The sequence below is a fragment of the Solea solea genome, chromosome 4 (assembly GCF_958295425.1).
Source record: "Solea solea chromosome 4, fSolSol10.1, whole genome shotgun sequence".
Taxonomy (NCBI): domain Eukaryota; kingdom Metazoa; phylum Chordata; class Actinopteri; order Pleuronectiformes; family Soleidae; genus Solea; species Solea solea.
The window spans coordinates 23360253-23378696 of NC_081137.1; the positions used below are offsets into that span (position 1 = coordinate 23360253).

Here is an 18444-nt window from a genome sequence, read left to right on the forward strand (position 1 = left end):
AAATCATGTGTCAGTGAAATGCTAACCGGCAGATCTTTGTTTCAATGGATTTAAACAAAAACAACAAAACCTAATAAAAACAGCGAGACGTTAGAACCGTACAAGATCTGAGAGCTTATTTAGGGGCTGAAATCTCACCCGGTGACATCCACCATGTAACCAAACCAACACATCCCATAATATGTATGTTTATTTACTTCATTTTTTTTACCTAAAGAATCACAGAAGCAGCATATGATAGAGTGTAGCTTGTTTGACTGCTGAGCGCCAGATTTAACAAATACTTGAAGTATAAACAGGCCCAAACTCAGGCAAGCATTCATGCATGCATGTATTATTATTATTATTATTATTATTATTATTATTATCATTATAATAATATCATGATTAAAGTTGATATCAGTATAGTTTTTTTATCAACAATGTCTGCTGCTGTTGTATCTCCCTCTTGTCCTTTCTCTTCCCCTTCCCCTCTCCTCTGACCCCCATTTTTCCTTTCACCCCCGCCGGTCGAAGAAGACGGCTGCACATCTTTAAGTCTGGATCTGTCACAGATTTCTTCTTTTCCTCTCCACTGATGCCTAGTGTTTGCTCATTTTGTGAAAAGTTGGGGTTCTCTGCTCTGGATGATATGAGATAATCTATGTTGTGATTCAGCGATATATGAAATAAAAATGAATTCAAATACACACACGACCACACTGGCATGTCAGTTCTGACAGCCCATGGTAGGTGGCGAACCAGCTCAGACTCTTTCACCATATAATCGCTCTGCCATTTAAAGCCATTTAGTCCCGGAATTAACTCCCTGCTCGCTCTCCCTCTCTCCATCTCTCGTGTACCTCACTCTGTCACTGACTTCATTCTCTTTGCCACCACTCATTTAACTTTATGACAGCATTTTTCTCCCCGCCTCGCCTTCCCACTTCATTCACGTCAGTTCTGGGCATTTAGCAAAAAGCCTATTTGGGCCCATTGTCTTCCAAGAGCAATGGCCAGTCAGAGCAGCACAGACTAATCAGAGAGCAGGGAATTCCTCACAATCGTTGGCGGAAGAGAGAGTGAGAGAGAGTTGTATTTTTTTCTTTCCCTCACGTTGTTCATGAAGCCAAAAAAAAACAACAACACATAGATCAACTAAAGAGCTCCGCAGAGAGAAGGATACAATGTTAAACTCGCAGAAGTACCACACTCCCACAGGCATATAAATTCAACTGCCACGCTTCCACAAGCGCCAATCAATCATGTTTAAGCTTTTCCCAGTATTGCAATGCAATTGTTCTCAAATTGCTTAATGACGTGCTGGTAAAGAGCCGGAAAGCCAAGCAGGAGGCAAAGGGAAGTAACAAAAAGGAGCAAACACGTAACTGAATTAAAGAGAAACAGGCAGAAAGTCAGCACACTAATCAACCATGAAGATAACTCCTTAATTCAGTCGTTGAGACGGCCACTAAAACAACCATCGGAAATCTGACTGGCACGACACTTTGTCTTGGTTTTAATTACAGGATGCTAAATTATTTTTCATTACAAACGTAATTTGCTCTCTAATTTTATCAAAGTGAGCTTTGAACCAGAGAATGGAAACCTTTTTTTGTTTAATCGTCTGGAAAACAGATTTTAGATTTTGACCTGGAGGAGCTGAACTCGTGAAGCAACGATCATTCTGAAGTTTGTTTGAAAAACAAAACAAACAAAAAAACACATTTGGTAAATTATGAAGATTTGCAAGTGATGGAATTTATCACTTAAGCTCAACCAAGCACAAACCGAGATGTAGTATCAGGCTGAATCCATGTAGGAATTATGTTTCATGGATTACAGTGCAAGTAATAACTGGGTGTCAATGCCGACATGCATTTTGACACCTGAATGATCCGTGATATGGATCTCTAGTCCACGCGTATCCATGGAGTCCATCATATCAGTCATTTTAGTCGATCTCACAGCTTCAGTTCATATTTCCCCACATGGCAGCTGCCAAAATAAATATTAATTGTAGTAAGCGTTTCTTTTAACTTTTGAAAAAGCATTGTACAAGATGAAGCTTCATAAAAGTTACCTTTTCTGACGAGACTTTAATCTACATTGTAGATTCAGGCAAATTAAACAAACAGCGGAATTCACACAACATGGAAGACGAGCGCAGTGTCTTTATGTGAATATTAGCTGCACAGCTGATAAGAATCAACTTAATTGGCTAATTTTAGCAACATAAATAGCAGACAACAATTAATATCACTTAAAAAGTGAAAAAAAAAAAGTTTTCACTTTTAACCAAAGTACCAATTAGATTATAACTACTTTAAAACATTCATTTGTTTATTTAGGTCCCTAATTCATGGTCAGCACATTTATGTGAAGTTCCACAGCCACATAAATGCAGAAATACAACAACTAAGCCGAGGCTCAAATGTTTGTTTCACAGCACACAGACACAAACACACGTAACAAACCTGTGAGCAAAGGCAGGAAACACTTACAAGTGTTGTTCAGTGAAGTGAAGCAGGTGAAGTGATAGTTTACTCTCAGTGAAAACCATCAAACTTCCTTTGAAAGAAGTCTGAATCAAAGAAAGTCCATTGTAGTTAGCTGGTTAGCTCGTTAGCTCGTTAGCTAGTGAGCAGTGGAACAGAGAAGCAGAGGGCGGGGCCTCGACAGGTGAAATAGCCTGCCCTAATTGGTCTTCCTCATTTTCACTGCAGTTGATGATCAACGTGATTGGTGCATCGCGCCCCCTTGTGCTTCGGAGGGTGAACCGCAGCTTACGTTCAAGCTTGAATGTACAAACCCCCAAACCTTTGTTATTCTGGTGTTTCTGTCTGTTTAAGAGAATAAAAGGTTAAGAGTAGATTTTGAGTTTGGCCCAGAAAAGAAATGATTATGGATGTGGATTCAGAACATTTTAAAACACGTGTTAACCTTTTTTTTTTTTTGATTTTGTCATTTTTATTCATTTATTCACTTTATTCCTAACTTACTTTGTGAAAAATGATGTTATAGCAATGAATGCTGTGGTTGAAATTTGGACGAGGATCTGAAGGAATAAAAATGTGACATTTAAAAAAAAGTCTGATTTATTTACAAATCTCCCCTGGTGATATGGTTATGATGCTTTTGAGTGTGTAGACACAGGGGAAACTACTGAGCAGCCTCGGTTGAAGTTTGCTTAATCTTATTTCATTCTGCGATCACATGGGTCACAGTTCCATTGAAGTGAATGTTTCCCAATTATCCGGAGTCTTCCCTCGTTACTGAAAGGGTGGATTTCATTTATGCCACATGCATTAATCCAGCTTAAAAACTCCCCATTTATTCTCCTATTTTGTCAGCTTCATACTAGAAATAAACACTCATATGTATTCTTATATCGAGACGTTTTAATTATTTAATCCTTATGTTAATTGATGTTTTTTGTATTGTTTGAATATTATATTATATATATATTATATATTTTATAATATATATGCATATATATAATTTTTTATTATAATTGTATATATTTTACTATTTTGTCTATATGTTGTAACAACTGCACAGCGCCTCAGTCTCAGACCTAAAGAGGCTCATATATCTGAGGGCTCCTTAAATGCTTTTTAAGGCTTTGTTACAAACTATGCTTTTTTGTAAAGGTTTATTGTGTTGGGATGCTGCAATTTACTAAATGCAGTGGCTATTACTTTGCTTAAGTGCTTCTTCGTGAGGATCATATTAGAAAGTGAATAAATGACTATAGGAAAAAACTAATAAAAACAACAACAGTAAGATGAATTTCATGGAAGAACACGGTTTTCATTATCTTTGTAAAACGAGATTACCGAAAAGGCAAATTCTGTTTCCCTTCCACGTCGAAGGACTTATTCAAACATCTCTGGTGTCTCTGTCGCACACACACACATATCAGAGGATTCAACGAGTTACACCTTGTCTTGTTTTCCCTCTTGGAGCCACTCATTAATCATTTAGGCCACAATAGAGAGGTCTCGCATTAGTTCAGAAACAAAAATGTCTGGTGACTGATGTAACGGAGTGTGTGTTTTAGTACACACACACACACACAAAGTAGACGCATGGACAGCAAAAGTAGAAAAGTGAACAAAGGGAAATAAAGCCTTAAGGCTGAACACATGTGATCCATACAGAGTGAACTGTTGACACTGCATGGACACTGGAAACTTTCTGTGTGTAAACAGAAAAGAAACCCTGACAGGATTTGTCCAAAGGGCACAAAGTCAATACCAGTGTGATCAATAATCGATAAAAAGGTGGAAGGTAGGTGTGTTTGTTTATCGTCAGTGTGCATGCACGCAGGGGCGATACTTTATTTTATAACTCACGGTTTGCATGTGGGTGTGTGTGCACATGACGATGACTGGCATCGCCGCACTGTGCATACTAATGAGCACATTTTTCATTTATGAAGTGAAGTCATGCCTCAGGCAAACACATCAAGCTCCACATTATTTCTCATGTGGGACCGTGTTGCAGTGATTCAGTGGAAAAGGGCAGAGCGTTAAACGCTGCACAGCTCCGACGGGGAGTGACACGGCGGAGCTCTGATGTGAAAGGAACATGAAGAGCGATGACGCAGGTGGGGGATGTGGGAGCATTAATTGTGCCAGTAAAGTCATATTTGACCTGAAACACAAACGTAAACAGATAAATAAATGAAACATACTACATAACTACCCTGCAGGAATATATATCTAGACTGAACAGAGAGTGTCTTATCACAAGCTCTGTTGTTGAGGAGGAAATAGGGAAACAGCTCTGAGGCAGCGAAACATGTGATCTCCACATTTTTGAAATGTGCTTTCCCACAAAACATTGAGTAAAATGTCCTTAAGCATTTCATAATTAGGGTCACAACAGGAGGGAATAAGATTGGACAAATTACTCTATTAATGAATCTCTCACCTCATTAATACACGTATCGTGTCTTTTTATTTTACTTATGTGCAAAAAAGTGGAGTTTTCAGGTCATTTTCACTCATCTTCTACCACTTTATCCTCCATGTGAGGCCAGCTCACACAATCCCAGCTCACACAGGGCGAATATGTACTTACTTATTGATGATCAGTGCTTAAAGTCCCCACACCAATAATCCTGAACTTATTCAGACAGTACAAGGACTGAGGGAGTGTTATGCACTACAGTTTTCAGACAATGGTTGAGTTCCTAAAATGCTTCTTGGCCCCCTGGGGAAATTTCTTGTGCTGCACCCCAGTTAAAAAAGCAAAGAGCAGAAGAGAGAGATAATATTATCATATTTGTTTTGGATATTAAAGCCCTGTGGTCACATGTGTTCATGAGACAGTGGAGTAAGCAGCTCCAGAGTTTCTCGGGGGACAGTCAGCCTTTCTAACTCGTCCTGCTCAGCATCTTCATCTCAACCTACAGGGTTAAGTCTCTGTTTTGATATTCCTGCCTCCGTGTGGGTGTTGTGGACATGTTTGTGGAGCAGAGTGGGCTGAACCACCTGCAGCGGTAACACCGCGAAGAAAAAGAAGATTGCACTGGACTCCAGAGGACGAGCGCTTCCTTATTCCCTGCATTCATCCGATACAGATGTAGAGGTGGTTGAACTACAAATACCAAGACGTACATTGCCTCTCAGTCCCTGTAGGTCTCTCTGAATAAACACACAAACACCTGTAGCAATAGAGTGAACCAGCATGAAGCTCCAGTGGACACCGCAGGAGATTATTCTTCCCAGTGGCCATCAGCAGCTCCTCTCTTAGTGCATGTGTGATAAGGGTTGTTGAACATAAGTGGATGGGAAAGGTGGTGCAGGATGTCGGCTGCAGGGAGGGAAAACTTGGCCGAGGTTCTGACGGGGTTTCTGTGATTGGCAGGTTCCCTGTGAGGAAACTGGGTTGAAGAAACAAGAACCAACATACAGGCATACAAGGCAGGAATGTGTAGCGTGACCATGCTCCTGAACTGCAGCAGTCATGTAACATGTGGCGTGTTTCCACCGGCTCGGCGCCGTTAAGTTGCGTTTCCACAGATATAGTACCTGGTACCTGGTAAGAGACGTCCGACACAGACTTAACAATCCTCAAAATGTGGGTTAATCTCCAACAATTACAAGGGAAATGTCTAAAATCTCAATATTTAACAGAAGTACTGAACAAATCTTTTTAATTAATTGATTCTATTGAATCAGTTATACTGAAAACAACTGCTTTACAAGTCAATAGTCACTTGTTTGTGTTTGTCGCATGTAAAACAAAGTCACAGCAGTTTCATGTGCCGTGCCGTGCCGTGCCGTGCCGAGCTGGGACCATGGTGGAAAAGGGCCAATAGAGGCACAAAAAAGCACCTGAGTGAAGAGTATTTTTATGTCCTTACAACACTGTTTCATTAATGTGTTGCACAGTTTGCATGACACATTGTTTTATGTCTCTATTTTCTTTTTATATTATCTGTGTGGCACAGAAACTGAAACTCGATCACCGTCAGATTTGATGGTTTGACCCTTTTGGAGGTAGTCACTAGACGAGTGAGGATCACAGACAATGCAGTGTTGCTGCTGGCTCTGACCTGTTGATCTGAAACCTGAATTTCCAATCAATAACAATTAACAAATAAAGTAAATAAACTGAAAATACAGTGCCACTGTGATCTGTTAAAGGAATAAAAAACTGCAGTTCAAAATCCATGTTGCAATCATGAGGCTGGAGGCTCTGAGGTACCGTGGTGTTGAGATGATATTAAATATGATGCAGTTCTATGCAAATTTAAACAGGTCATGTTTAATCAAAGCAGCCAAAGGGGCCGCCAATCTTGAGATTATCCTCGTGGTTATTTTTAGGCTGCCACTGTTTTGCAGCTTCCAATTCTGGTAAATGGGAAGTGTGGAATCATGTCTGCAACATGTTTTTCATTAAAATAAATTAAGTCAGAGACCATAGAAAATACAAAATACGAGAACGCAACCTCGTAAAATTTGAACAGGAAACAGACTTGGCTTCCTGACGTGACAGATGATGGCGTTCATAAATCATGGTACAGTAGTTAAAGGTTGTCCTTAAACATTTGGGGCATTTCTGTCCTGCTGGTTTTTAAATTTACAGACATTTATTACGTTCCAAGGACATTTCTTTTTTCCTTCACACTTCATTAGTTTTGGGCTGTCAGCCACGGAGCAAACTTCCCCTCCTCCTCAGCAGGTCTCTAGTGTCTCACTCAAGGCATCTTTATAGTAATGTGATGTAGAAAACTTTCACTTCTCCCTAAGGTTTGAGACACACACACACACACACACACACACACACACACAGTCACACACGCTCTTAGCCATTATTTATTCAAAGGAGATCATCTATTGTTTAATATTCTAAGAAGTAGCAGACATCTCCTGACTTCTTATTTGCCAGCTTTAATAATGGCGCCGGCGTTGGCAGGTAATGATTTCAAACAAACAATATTATGATTGCTTTCTTTTCTCATTCTCACATTTATCCCAGGTGAGTCATTTTCCGTGGACATCTTCCTTTTAAATGGTTCTGTCAGGTAACTTGAAACATCGCACCGATGGCAGAGTCATGAATACAAATGGCAGCCGCTTCAGAAACAGAACCATGCCGGTCAAATGCCGATTGGAGGATGGAGAATTAAATTCGAGCATGACTCGCTTTAAAAACTCATGTCATGTTTTCATTAAATGGCAGAACAGCATTGTTTCCAGAAAAGCACTCGCCGCCACTAGCGCTTTAGAATCACACAGCGTCTCTGCAGATACTTCACAGTGACCATGGAAACAGGCAGCAGCACTACTTTAAATCATGGATCACAGGACGCCGGCTGTAGCTGGCCTGCTCAGTGTTTTCTAAATCCTGAGCAGTGAAGAGTGAGTGAGCATAGCGACAGAGAAGGAAGGAATCTGTGGATGATCGTAATTAACAATCCTAATTTACGTTATCAGGCCAAACTTGTGATAACTTGTCTTAAAACCCCCCCATATCCCAAAAGTCATCGTGTATTACGTGCTATGACTTGAATCTCCTGCAACGTCTCTTCCTCACATTCACATTCACGCTCTTAGATGACAAGCAGTCGAAGAGAAGAAGTTTTATTCCACGATTTATCTGAAGTTTGCAGAGAAACAGGCTCCAGGAGTCATTAAATATTGAGATTTTGGAGATTAAACCGCTCTTTTACTCCTTTTTACCTCGGCATAGAGTCATACTGACAAAACCCCGAGCACTTCTCCACCTCTTGCTCCACTCACACAAGATGGATGCCGTGCATGGACGACTGCAGATGTGTCACAAGCACTAAGTGAATAAATCATCAAACAGGATGAGACACCGCTGGCATGAAACGCAGTTGAGCCACTGATGTTGAATAATGTATTCTGAAATTAAAATGATGTTGACCAGTCCATGACCATGTTTGTCTCCTCTCTCTCCCTCTCAGCGTGAACCATGACCATGAAAGTATTTTCACTCTCCACTCTGAAGCATCCTCAGTGCACTGTTGTTTTTAGGGAAAATGCCACCGTTTCATAATCACGACCTTTTCCCGACGAGTAACATTAGATTTTAGGTCTGTACGCTGCAGCCACGATGCATGATTGATATCATATTAATACTGCGACATGAAATATTGACTATATACCACCGTTTTACCACCTTTGTTTAAATTCATTTGCTGACTGGAATATAATGTGTAAATGATCCAGGAAGCAATAAATAAATGTATATTATGCAGTATATAAACATCATTTCCAGGACTGACCTCCCTCACATGATGCTCAATCCTTGCACAGGCTGTCCTGAACAAATTGTGCTCATTTTATTGAATCCCCCTTGGAAAATTCTACACAAATTGAATCAGTAATGAGGAATTATTTCCTCTATAAATGAAGAAACAGAGAGAGACACTTGGTCTTTCTGTTCAGGCTAAGATGGAAGCAGAGTAGTGGGTCATCTGAGAACATAAGTTAGTTTCCCACTCACCTCACATGGGGTTAGTGTGAGAGAGAGAAAATACAGCGGGAGAGAACAGGAGGTGAGTTAATGGGCTGGGGAGTCACTGTGAGTTTATTTGCATTTTCTTCAACATGGGCCTGAAACTTTGAGCCAAAGGACGAATTAAACTCTAAACCGAAAGGGAGGAGCACGTTTAAACGACCAATCAGTGACGGAAGAGTCGTACCGAGACGCCGTTGTGATGATTCATGTGACCTAAAGCCAAAATGAGGATTTCTGTGGTGACATTTAATTGTATTAGTCAAATTTTCCCCGAGTGACAAGCACCATTAACATAGATCTGGTTTGCAGGTATAATGAATCAGAATACAAGCCAAACTTTTGGTGCTCAGGAAAGCTCACAGACAGCAAACTAAGACTTCTTGACACGCTGTCACTGAAAACTTTCTATTTCCCGTCTCTCGGCACACATCCCTATTTTTGCCTGCCACGAAACATGGAAGCCTCACACACACACACACACACACACACAAAATGTCACTTTTCACCCAGAGTCAGGAAAATGAATCATTAGTCATCACCTCTTCCCCTGGTTTTGGTCAAGTTCACGCCTCCGCATTTGTTATCCGTTTTGATGACTTGTGGTTAACGCTGCCATGAATGTGGAGAGGTGAATAAAAGTCACGTCACTCCATGTGTTTGACCTGCATCACAGACAAATACACACACGGCACTGATGAGTTCACACTTCTTATTCCTCTCAGGCAGAACTGCACTTTTTATTGTCACACAGGTTTTAAAGCTGCAGTGCCACATTTTTAGATCGATGGCCGGGAGAAATGGCTGAGCAGCGTACATGTGTCTCATAACACTAAATAAAAAATAGGATTTGATGCAGCTCCATGTTTTGCTCTTATGTGGAGGAAACAGAAGTTGTCCTGCATTAAAATCACTGTTTGTCTTCGTCTTCTCCTCCGGTAATTTTGATGTAGCGCCGCCACAGGCGAGGAGGGGAACACGTTATTCAAAAGAGTCGGTTTGTTTCATTAAAGTGTGAATGCAAACTGGGACCAGCAGAATGTTTCAACCCCCAATTAACTGAGCCCCCAATAGTATAGTCTTTATTGTCATTGTACAGGTATAACGAATGTAAGGGTGCTCCCACAGAGCCACCGTGCACCACAACAAGTCAACAACAATGACAAACAACACAGGAAACATCATAGACATCATTTCTCCTAAAATACATCGTAGCGAGTCTGGCGGAGACGATTAGGTGTGAAAACCACCTAAGAAACACAGAGCAGCATTGTGTGAACTCATTTTGCAATGGTTTGAATGAATTTGTTTATATTTAAAAGTTATTCACTACAATCTTAAGAGTGTCCAAACATTATGAATACATTTCAATCTTTAATAAAAGCAGGTTATGAGTATTTCTGCAAAACAGAGGCTGATTTTCAAAGGTCGGGCAGGACACTCGGATGATCTCAGCAGTGGATTTAATGTAGTTCTGCACTAACAGAGGTACTTTGTGTCAGGGGTCTCAGGGGGATCAAACCCCCTCAGTTCCTCTTCACTCAGACACTTGCTCTCTTTTAATTTTCCCAGGTTTGAACCAAGTGTTGCCTCATTCATTAATATTTATTCTCCTTTACATCACTTTGATGGTAGAGCCTTTAAATGCTTCATTTGTTTCAGAGCCATTAAACAGTAATGTCAGTAATACTCTTTTAATTCTAATGTACACATTATGGCAGAGCCTGAAACCGGCTGCATGTGAATAACCTGTATATTCTGCAACATGGTGGCCTGGTTTCCCTTTTTCTTGATTTCTATGTTGTTTTTTGAAGTCCCTTTAATCTTAGATGTTTGTCTTTATCTGTATCGCTGCTGCTTAGTAAATCCCTGCAGATCTAACGTATAGAATCAAGGATATGCATTAGTCAAGTTTGTTTAAGAGCAAAAAGGAAAAAGGCGGGGTAAGCTTATAGAGATACATCACAGTAATGTGATTAACCGACTTTTCTAAGTAACTTTTCTTGAAGGTAATTGATGACATAGTTGTTACAGCGTATGTTCCTTTTATAGACTGTATATAAAAAGAAGAGAAGCTATAGGGCCATGTCAGCCGTTTAGAGACGTCGCCCACAACCAGGCATCAGCACTGTCAATGGCACTACTGTAGCTGTCAATCACACTGGGGTTCACTCATATATAACATTTAGCTTAATTGTTGACTTTCCTTTAAACGGGGACATCATTTACAAAATGATCACCATTAAGAACGAGTGAGAAGAAGACTGTGCCGTGCCGTGCCGTGCCGTGTCGTGCCAAGTTAAGGCGAGCTTGGACCATAGAGGGAAAAGGGGCCAATAAGCTTCACTAACATAAACTCTTACATACAGGCTACAGTTACTTTGCCTGTTGCTAGTGTGAGGCTGTTTAATGGAGGTTTTGACCTCTGCCCAAAAAAGCGTATGTTTCTGGCTCCTGTTGCAAATGTTCATGATGCAAAAGTCACCGTTTAACATCTGCTTCAACTGAAAAACAAAAAAATAAAAACCTCATATCAGCGTTGATTGATTAAATAGCACAAACGCGTTCAATCCGTCAACCATGTTTAAACCCCTTAATGTCCCTTAATTGTCTTGTGCCTTTCTGTGTGTGTATGTGTGTGTGTGTGTGTGTGTGTGTGTGTGTGGCTCTTTCTGTTCTAAATCCTCCAGGTAATAACATCTGCAGTTTTCACTCTTCATCAGTTAATTCCCCAGCCCATGTGACCACATCAAACACATGTCCCATTACTTCCCCATTATGGTGAAGGCCTTGTTCACTCTCAGTCCCATGTCTCTCTCCCTCTCTCTCTCTCTCTCTCTCTCTCTCTCTCTCTCTCTCTCTCGCTCTCTCTCTCTCTCTCTCCCTCTCTCTCTCTCTCTCTCTCCCTGACAACACATCATCTTTTCTATTTATGGATCTCAGACTTCAGCTCCTCTGTTGAGGTTCAGCATCTCAGAGGCATCAGCTGGTTAAAATGCCGCAGTTTAAGAATTCTGTTTTATGAAATAATATTAAGTTACAGCCGTGATAAAATAAAAAACCTTTGGAAGAATTACAAACGGCGATCATGAAAGCATATAATCCATATTGCATACAATCAGTGTTTTATTACGATTGCAGCATCTAAAATCACCGGCACATGACCTGTGTGTCTGATGGTTTAGTTTGAAGGCATCAGCTGGCTCACGAGCTGAGGATTGTTGTTTGGTAATTGCTGATCTGACAGCACTGTAAAAATGATGACAACAAAAATGTTTAGTTTAAAGGGGCAGTGTCATACGGTTCATAAAGGAATCAGAATCCAACAATAAACTATAATAATTATACTATACGGCTGGAGTTAAAAACTTTATTTCTTAATCACAGATTTATTTCTTATTGGAACATACTCTGTCTTTAGGAAAAGACGGAGAACAACACGGTCGATAGCTTCCTTAAACCTGAGTGCAACGTGATAATTAAAGGTATCCAGATTTCCTCCTCATAGCACGTCTTTGTTGTGTCTCATCATGCACAGATCGCTGGGGCAGGTGTGAGTCGACAGCTGTTTAAAACCTGTCCTCGTTTCAAAAATAGGGCAATAATTATTTAAGCTGCCGGAGTAAATAAAGCAGAAAGGGCCCATGAGTGTAGATGTGAGTATTTCTCTCTGTGGTTGTGTGGCTGTCATCTCATTAATGAGCACCTTCAAGGCAGGTTGCTGCGATGACAACTGGTGCTCGCCTCTCCACAGAGAGAAGAGATGGCGGTGGCAGCCCAAAGTCTAATTATAAAGTGGGTCGAACAAACAGGCCGGGATTTTCCTCTACTTTTATTTGGGTTTTGTTGTCTTTGCAAAGATGACGGCTGTTGTTGCATTGTTCCTCCTCCTCCTCCTCCTCCTCCTCCTCCTCCTCATCCTCCTCCGACACCGACGCTCTGGCCACGCTCTTTGATGCCTGATGATCTCTCCACCAGTGAAGAAGTCATGACATCACCAATGGGGTTGTCATGGTGATTAAACTGTAGCGATGATGAGACTTGGAGATGTCCAATCCTTTCCTTAAAGTGCTAAAGTATTTTAACACTTTAAAGGACCAGAATGTAGAATTCAGCGTTGTTCACATGTTGTTTGTTTTTGTGTGTGTGTGTTAATTTTGTTTTCATTAACGAGCTCCACCCACACATATCTGCATAGAGAGCAGCTAAACAGCCTTGTTTCCCTGGCAGGTTTCAGCCGAGGTTAGTTACCGCAGAAGTGAAATTGGCTTTCCGTGGCCAGGGAGTTGTGAGATGATTGGTTTTCAGCTGGTGTTCAATCTGCAACCTCATGATGAAGCAATCACTTTAACCTGTACGCTTTACGCAGGGTCATTGTAAGAAAAGAAGAAACTTATAATTCGACCTTCCTTAAATTAGCAACTTACAACTACCCTGGCACTCATAATTTGTCTAGTATATCTTTGTTGAACCTAACCTCACTGGAGCAAAGGGCCGATAACTCAACTCCACAGTCCTTCCCACAGTTGACTCTGGACCTGACGCCTTTCTCCAAACCAAAGATAAACCTTAACTCTGAGATTCACTGGCAGAATGAGAGAATTACGTCCAACTGTTAACATCTCCTTGCTCATGCTTGGCATGTCTCAGTTCTCCGAGGATCTGAGCCGCCTTCACTAAAGCTTTTCAACTCAACTCATCGCTGACTCCAGCCAGACACTCCGTCCTTGGTCGTCTCACCTGATAATCAAAATCCCAGCAGCAGTCGTGACGGGCGGTTAAAGCCAAGAAGGTGTGGCCAACCCCTGCCTTGCAGTGAAGAAGGCAAAAGGGTTTTTTCAGACTTCCCTATTCCCTGCCTGCACTTCCTTATTCCTCTATCTAAGGATTCCAAAGCATTCCCAGGTTGGATGAGACATAAAATCCTCCCTCCAGCATGTTCTAGGTAAACTCTGGGTTCTCCTCTCAATGGGATTGTGTCTGGGAAGCATCCTGATCAAATCCCTCAACCACCTCAAGGCCCTGGTGTACTTCCACGCAGACTTTTCGGGGTGGCTCCCGACTCCGATATGCAGCGTGCACTTCGGAAGTATACCAGGGCCTTCAGATGACACCGTTATACTGTAAATATTCTGGAAACTGTCTATAATGTACATTCTACAATCTATTTTAACTTTTTTTTAATATAAAGTCTTAGTGTTAATATTTTATATATTGTATTTTTTTGGTAATGCATGTTTATTATTTATTATCTTTATCTTTACTGTCTTTGCTGCTGTAACAATGTCAATTTCCCCACTGTGAGACAAATAAAGGACTATCTTATCTTATCTTATCTTATCTTATCTTATCTTATCTTATCTTATCTTATCTTATCTTATCTTATCTTATCTTATCTTATCTTATCTTATCTTATCTGATTTGACATGAAGAGGCCCAGTTCCACTCAGAGCTGCAAACTCTATCACACTAAGGCTGAGCCCAACCCCTATATGGAAGAAACTTATTAGGGAATAAACATAAATTTAAACAAAAACAAAAACAAAAACATCCCTGAATCCTATATCAAATAGCTTGCTGTTCGAAAAGAGACTTTAATATTTCCTCAGTGACGTGCAGCCGGCTTCATAAAGGGAACATAGATTGTGCAGAGAAACTGCTTTGGGGCCTTGACATGCAGATTTCATACATGAGCAGAGTTTTATTGTTCCGTGCAGATAATGAAAGTGCTAATAATTCACATAATGAGTTAAATTTCCCCCTAGACTCCGGAGAAGTCAGGATAAGTATAAAGCGAGCCCTTGCAGGTATTGCTGCTATAATGATACGTACAACAGTGGACAATTAGCTTTGCAGTAATGATTATTATACACTGGGTGGTTTCCACCGAGCAATCTAACGCCATAAATTTTAATTTGTTTAATGCCTGAAGTAAAGCCCTCACTCAATACTGATTAGGCCTAAATTTAATTCTTCACCCAAGGTGCAATACAACGGAGAAGTGATTTAAATGGAAATTTGCTTATTCCATTTTAAGCACTTCTACGAGACCGGTGATTTAAATTTACCTCAGAGTTAACAGGTAATTCACAATCGCATGACTCAGCCACAGATTTCCACACCCGGATATTTACTGTTTTTTGGTGGTGGATGCTCTAAAGTACTACTAAAGTACTGCTAAAGTACTGCCTATTGACTCCTTCTTTCTTTTTCACTATATCAGCAAAAGGAGAGTTTGATGCACTTGCGAAGCAGCCCGGACAAGGTTAAATCGAAAGGCAAACATCCAAGGACTACAGAGCAATTACAGAATCAAATGTCAGTGGAGAGAGACGGCAAACACAGCTCAGCTCGCCGGCCGATGCTTGTGATGCTTGTGATGCTTGTGATGCTTCCAAGCTGTTTTTACACAGCTGTTGAGCACAATGTCACCTATGACTGCTGTGTGATTCTAACTGATGATGTGATTTGTCCGACCACGACGAAGACCAGAGTCTCTTTGTTTGTCTGCATGCAGCTGGAATAAATGAATATTATTATTTTTTCACCTGAAGACAGAGAGCCGGTGGGTGTCTGCTGTGTTTAATATCGAGCAACCCATCTGGGATCCTGTTTTTAGATTAGAGCAGTATTAAGATAAGTTTAATATAAAAAGCAGATGGAGAACACAATCAGGCACAAAGTCTCACTCAGACAGTGAACGATATTAGTTTCTGGAAATTCCTAGGCAACTACATCTCTGTTTTCCACGGTGATTTTATTATATAATATATTTCTGCCTTTGTACTCAAGAGAGGGCTTTTGTGCAAGCGTATAGTGGATGTGGAGGCTTTTGTGTAACCACACTGCCCCCTGTTGAAACACCAGCGTCACACGTGCTCCTCCGACTGCAGAGCAGGGCAAACAAACAGCTTTCCATCACAGAGTAGTTCACAAAATCCAAATGAATGAAGATGATGGAATGAGAGCAACGATGGAAAGCGTACACAGTTGTACTGAGCAAATAAAACAACCTATTATATGACATGTTATGATATAAATGCAGACTACTTACCTTAGAGTGCCTGTTTATCTTCCCTAAATTGTCATTTAATGTCTGTTTTCTGTGCATTTTCTTGCATAAATGAACGACATGCTTATCCGTGTAGTATTCTGATTGATTTGTGATGTTGATGTTCACTGTTTTTATCAGACACATGAAATTGACTGCGCTGTCCTCGCTCTTATTATTAGTTTTATTAGTTTCCTTCATCTTCAGTGTGTTCTGTTATTCTGATAATGACGGGCAAAGCGTAGTTGGGTGAGCAGTTCAATGTTGAATTTTTGATGATAAAAACATGACTTGGTTAGAGGGGATGCTGTTGAATAATAATAATAAAGTGTCACTTCTAACATCATGTGAACAGGGCTCTGTCTCCCTCCAGTGGTAGATGGGTATATATACCTATGTTATGTATAGCTCTTTAAAAAAAAAAAAAATGCTGGATATTAATTATTAGTGTGTCAGCTGGCAGGAAGTCAGCTGACACGCCTGAGATGATTCCAGCAGTAATTTTTATGGCCAACTTCCAGTCACTCTTCCTGTATCTGCATTAAGGAGTCAATAAGTGCAGAACACACAATCTGCTCCGTCGGCCAGGAAACATCTGCTAATCTGCTTAAATTGTTTTACGGTACTTATGCAACAGATGCTCGCGGCAGAGCTGGAGGCCAAGATATTTAACATTGCTGCAGTGTCCCATAAACATCCTCCTTTATAACAAATGGATTCAAACTGGGTTAGAGGTCAGATGTGTAAGAATTAGCGACATCTAATGGTGCGTCTGCAGAAGGACTCTCATGTAAACTTCTCTGCCGTTTAATCCTCCTGTGGGTTAATGTGAGCTTTGCTGTTAACTTAAGATAAGATAGTAAAGTCCTTTACTTGTCCCGCAGTGGGGAATTTTACATTGTTACAGCAGCATAAAGATAATAAATAATAAACATGCATTACCAAAGACAGAAGACGATAAACAAAATTGTTAAAATAGAATGTAGAATGTACATTATACACCGTTTGCAGAATATTAACAGTATGGACTTGATATTTACAGTATAAATAAACAAAGGTTCAATATGGGAAAGTATAAAAGTATGTTGCACTTGTGTAAATAGTGCAAAACAAGCAAGTTGACAAAGAACTTATGTAATACTCTGGGTATTTTTTATTTTAAAGTACTTTTAAATGAACTGATGCCAAAACTGTGCGATAACATTTGACATTTGAAACTTTCTGGAAAAACAAAATTGTTCTAAAAATCAAAAGCAGGGAAAGTCATTAGAACACAATCATGGAACTATACTCGAGGACAGTCGAGAGTCTGAAGCAAAGGGATGAAAGACAGACAGATTTGTAGCACGGGTCGCTGTTGTCAGAACATGGCGTCCAAAAGAGACACTCTGTGAAGATCTCAGCAGATCTCTGTGGACTCAGGAGTTCACACACACATGCAAGTTTGTCTGAGCTGATGCTGAGACAGCGACAGAGCTGGAGAGGGGAGGAGAGGAGGAGAGGAGGAGAGAGGGGCCTCAAAGGATAAAGAGGAGAGAAAAAAACATCTAATTTAGCCCGGAGTGCAGTGATCAAAGTCAGAGATCAGAAGTGACTCTGGAAACATAATGTGCTCAGCCGAGTGAACAAAGCATTCCTGACAGGACAGAGTTGGTTCAGGGTTGACATTGATTTACGGTGCTGCTGTGCAGAGTGTTCTCTGTCGCCATGTTTGTGACTTTGGAACTTTGGAACTTGTAACCCATGGGGAGCGAGGACAGTTTGGGAACGTGAAGACTTTTTTTTGGCTGATCTTCATGTTCTTAAAGACTTGGTTCTATAGGGTCAGGGTTAAAATGAACGTGTGTGTGTGTGTGTGTGTGTGTGTGGTTTGATGCTCAAACTACCACTGAAACATCAAACTAAACATGTAGTCCTCCTCTTGAAGTCACTCCACCCCCAGGCTCTGTAGCATGTTTTTATCCAACTTTGCTCCCTCGTGAACATACTGTCGTGCTGGCAAATGTCTACACGTGAATTCCTTTTGAATAATTCAGTGTTTAATGGTCTTTATCGTTAGCATTTCATAAAGATATGTGCATATTTGAAGAAAAACAACATTTATGCAGGATGTTGCTGTGTCACTCTGAAAAAGATGCATCCAGGACATTAACTGACACTTCTTCACTGTGTGGTCTATGATTAATAGGGGGTGGGAATCATGAGATATCTCACGATCGATATAATGACATTTGCGATACAACAAATCTTTGATAATCAATATATTGTAAGACAAGCACGATACATCACGATATCTGTTTAACTGAAGAAAACAAAACGTTACCGTGAAAAGTTAAAAGTTAGTTCAAGTAAGTCGGCTGTGCAGCCTGCAGACACTTTACATGACATAGTTCATGTATAAGGCACAGTAAGGG

The 18444-nt window shown here is 40.5% G+C and overlaps 1 long non-coding RNA gene across 2 annotated transcripts in view; it reads right to left on the minus strand.

Annotated features, from left to right (window-relative positions):
• LOC131458831 (uncharacterized) overlaps positions 1 to 2618 on the minus strand; it is a 51071-nt gene extending 48453 nt beyond the window's left edge. The window contains exon 1 of one of the 2 annotated variants that reach the window (XR_009240130.1): positions 2484 to 2618. This is a non-coding gene — a long non-coding RNA (uncharacterized LOC131458831). Of the gene's footprint in view, positions 1 to 2456 lie in introns of both variants that reach the window. The other variant, XR_009240131.1, reaches the window with a different exon arrangement.
• Between the last annotated feature and the right edge of the window lie 15826 nt (positions 2619 to 18444).